At 51.9% G+C, this 3,717-nt stretch overlaps 1 protein-coding gene across 2 annotated transcripts in view; it reads left to right on the top strand.

The window, feature by feature from the left end:
• Nucleotides 1–3,232: 3,232 nt before the first annotated feature.
• The window catches only part of Brd4 (bromodomain containing 4), a 105,537-nt gene continuing 105,052 nt past the window's right edge, over nucleotides 3,233–3,717 (top strand). For both annotated transcript variants that reach the window (XM_004632630.3, XM_004632631.2), the window contains exon 1: nucleotides 3,233–3,474. The gene's annotated coding sequence lies outside the window, so the exon portion shown is untranslated. The remainder of the gene's footprint in view (nucleotides 3,475–3,717) is intronic.

The raw sequence follows: 3,717 nt of genomic DNA, 5'->3' as shown, positions 1-3,717 counted from the left end.
TAAATTGTCCAGCTAGCCTCAAACTTGTGATTCACCTTCCTCAGGCTCTAACGGTGCTGATATTATAGATGTCAGCCCACACACCTGGCCAGAAGAAAGTTTTTAACAAATCAGTTAAAATGAACACTTTCATTTCTTACAATTATATTTCAGGCTTTTATTATTATTATCATTATTTTGCGGAAGCAGGGATTGAACTCAGGCCCTTGTGCTTGTCAGGGAAGCACTTATTCTACTGAGCCATCTCCCTGGCCCTGGGATTCTGTTTGGTTTGTGTTGTTTTGGGTTTTTTTTTTGAGGGGGGAGGGGTACGGTAGGGATAACATTCAGGAAAGCATTATTCCACTGACCTATCTCCCCAGCCCCCAAATGCTGGGATTACAGGTGTGTGCCACCATGCCCAGTCTCAATTGCCATCTCAGCGAGCCCCGGGAGGTGGGGCTGGCACGGCAGGCCTGGGGATTGAACCCCTGGCTCCTGTGCCTGCTTACAGGTGCTTTAACCAATTGAGCTAGTTGGCTGGCCCTTCAAGTTATGTTAAAGGATCAAATTTAGTTTTTACTTCACTTAGGATCCATCAGTAGTTCATGATTGCGCTTGGTAGATCATGAGCATTATATTGCTTTACTAGTATTCAACTTTATCAATGTCCTTTCTTACATGTTATTTATTTAGTACAGGGACTACAGAGTCTCATTACACAGATTAGACTTGTACTGATCCTTCTGTTTTCAGTTTCCAAAGCGCTGGGCTGGGATTACAGGCACACTCCATCATGCCCAGTCTGGATCGAGTATCAGCGTGCCCCAGGGGCAGTGCTGGCACATAAGCAGGCCCTTTAATCCCCTGAGCTATCTGGCCAGCCCTGTTTTATTCATCTGGTACAAAGTCTTGCTACAGAGCTGACTCTTAGTGATCCTCTTGTCTCAGCCTACTCAGTGCTGGGATTACAGACATGTGCCACCATGCCTGGATTCAGGGCCTGCATGGCATGTGGTATTGGGGAATCCTGGTCTTTGTGCTTGCCAGATCCCATCTTCCCAGCTCCTTTTTTTTTTTTTTTTTTCCCTTTTTTGGCTTTTTGAGACATTTCACTATGTAGATCAATCTAACCTTGAACTAATTTTGTACCTGGATCTCAAAGTGATTCTTCTGCCTCAGTCTCCCAGGTGTGCGCCACCGCACCGAACTTCTCAACCTGCTTTCTACTTTTTTTTTTTTTTTTTTTGTGGTACCAAGGATTGAACTCAGAACCTTGTGCTTGCCAAGCAAGCACTTATTCCACTGAGCTATCTCTCTGGCCCAGCCTGCTTTCCACTTTTAAAAACTGAGCCAAGAATGGTGACACACATCTATAAACTTACCACTCTGGTAGCCTGGGGCAGGAGGATCACTAGTTCTAGCCCAGCCAGTCTAATTGAGTGACTTTCAGAAACCTCATGTCAGAATAATAAAAATACACAAAAGGGCTGAGATGTAGCTCAGTGCAGGGGCCCTGAGTTCAATCCCCAATACTGAAACAAAACAAGGCTGGGTATATAGCTCAATGGTATAGTCTTCCTTCTATCCCTAATACCTAGTGAGGGAGGAAAAAGAAAAGGTAGATGGGCTTAAAAATTCTGAGAGTAAGTATAAAGGCAGAAGGGAGAGAGGCGATAGTTGTTTTATTTTTTGTGGAACCCAGGATTGAACTCAGGCCCTTGAGCTTGCCAGGAAAGTGCTTATTCTACTAAGCCATCTCCCTAGCCCTGAGATAGTTGTTTTAAAGCATTCACAAAATCAAGTTGGTCATGGTGACCCATGCTTATAATGCCAGCATTCTGGGAGGATTTTTTTTTTTTTTGGGCTGGCTCTCCCCGCCTTAAGTGTAGGTATGGTAAGGCATAGGGAGCTGGGGATTGAACTCGTGGTCCCCTAGGGCTGACTGGCTTTGCCCCAGCAGGCGCTTAAATAACAAGCCCGCAATCGGGGAGGGTGAAGTAGGAAGATTGTAAGACCAAGCCCAGCCTGGGCAATTTGGGAACTTAGTGAGGCCTGTGTCAAAATTTAAAAGTGAAGAAAGGACCAGGGACAGAGCTTAGAGCAAAGGGTCAGGGTTCAATACCCAGTACTTAGTTTTTTTCATAAAATTACATTAAGCTGGGTTGGAGATATAGCTCAGCAGCACAGTACCTGCCTGGCAAGCATGAGGTCATGAGATTTGATTCTAGGTACAACAAAACAAAACAAAACAAAACACAAAAAACTGGGCCAGGGAGATAGCTCAGTAGAATAAGCACTTGTCTGGCAAGCTCAGGGTCCTGAGTTCAATCCCCGGTACCGCAAAAAAAAAAAAAAAAAAAAACCACTAAACCGGGCACGGTGGTGTACATCTGTGATCACAGCACTTGGGAGGGTGAGGAGGGAGGATCACTGTGAGTTCAAGTTCAGCTTGGGCTACACAGTGAATTCAAGGCCAGCCTGAACTGCATAGTGAAACCTTGAAAAACCTCCAAAACAAAAAAAACCCCAAACTTTCAAGAGACCTAAGCCTAACCTCCTTCTGACACAGTATCACAAAATACCCAATGTTTATCAAAATCTTCTGTCCTCCAGGTGGGGTGCTTTGCAAGCTCCAGAAGGGGTGGAATTGCCCTAGAGACATAAAGCTTGTCCAAGCCTGTAGCCGGAGTCTTGAAGGATGAGATTAGTCGGGGACAACAGGACGGAGGGCGCCCCAGGCTGGGAGATCGGGACTTTCCAATGTTCAGATCCTAGAGGCCTCTGCCTTGTGACAGGCTCTGCTGACCTTTCCCTCTCTTCACCTCCGCCCCAGTATTCCTTAACGTCCCTGCAACACGGACTCCAGACCTTATCCCGCCCGCCGGGACAGCGTTCCTCCAGCATACCAGGCTTCGGGATTTCTCATAGCATATCTCCTGTCTTTAGGATCTATAGGCCCAGACTTCATGGGGGTCCCCTCCATTGGTGTGCGGGGTCCCCTTTCTCGTTTGTGAGGCTCCTTCCGTCGATCGCAGGAATTCCCCTTCTAGGTCTGAGGGGTCCTCTCAATAACATCTTCGAGTCCTTGCAGGCTCTCTCCGGGGCTACCGCGCGCACAGACCTCCGACCTTCTGCTCACCTCCTCCCGCCAGCTCGCCCTAGGTCGTCCTACCCCAGCGGCAGGCGCGAGGAGCGCGCACGCCGGGCGGTGTCGACGGCGCGGTACCGCGCGCGTAGAGTGCGCGGTGACGTCAGCGCGCTGGCGGCGGCGGCGGCGGCGGCAGGGCTGTTTGTTCTGCTCTCCCGCAGCCAAGCAGCCGAAGCAGTGGCGGTGGCGTCCGGTAGTGCCTGCAGGCGAGTGGGGCCTGTGAGGTCGGCGGAGCGGCGGGCGCGGCGGCCGGCAAGGTGGGCCCGGGCGCCGCGTAGGCAGCCCGTAGAAGGGCGGCAGCAGGCGCCCGGCCGGCGGGGGCGGCGTGCGGCCTAGCGTCTCAGGTGAGGACCGGTGCCCTTCGGAACGACGGGCAGCGCGAGGCGGGCGGCGGAGACCCGCGGCGCGGCTCGCGTCACCTGCATTGCGTAATGGGGCCGGTGCGCCACCACCTACGCCATCGGCGCGGCGCGGCGCGGGGGTGGGGAGGCCGGGGCTGCGCGGGTCGGGGCTGCGGGCCTCACGCGCGGGTCTGGCTGCTTGCACCGTGGGCGTTGGGGCGGCTCGCGGCGCTCGAGCTCCGGCCT

This window comes from Octodon degus, unplaced genomic scaffold, assembly GCF_000260255.1.
Source record: "Octodon degus isolate 3935 unplaced genomic scaffold, OctDeg1.0 scaffold00050, whole genome shotgun sequence".
NCBI lineage: Eukaryota > Metazoa > Chordata > Mammalia > Rodentia > Octodontidae > Octodon > Octodon degus.
The sequence above is the reverse complement of the archived record's forward strand: the minus strand, read 5'-3'. Positions and strand labels throughout refer to the sequence as shown.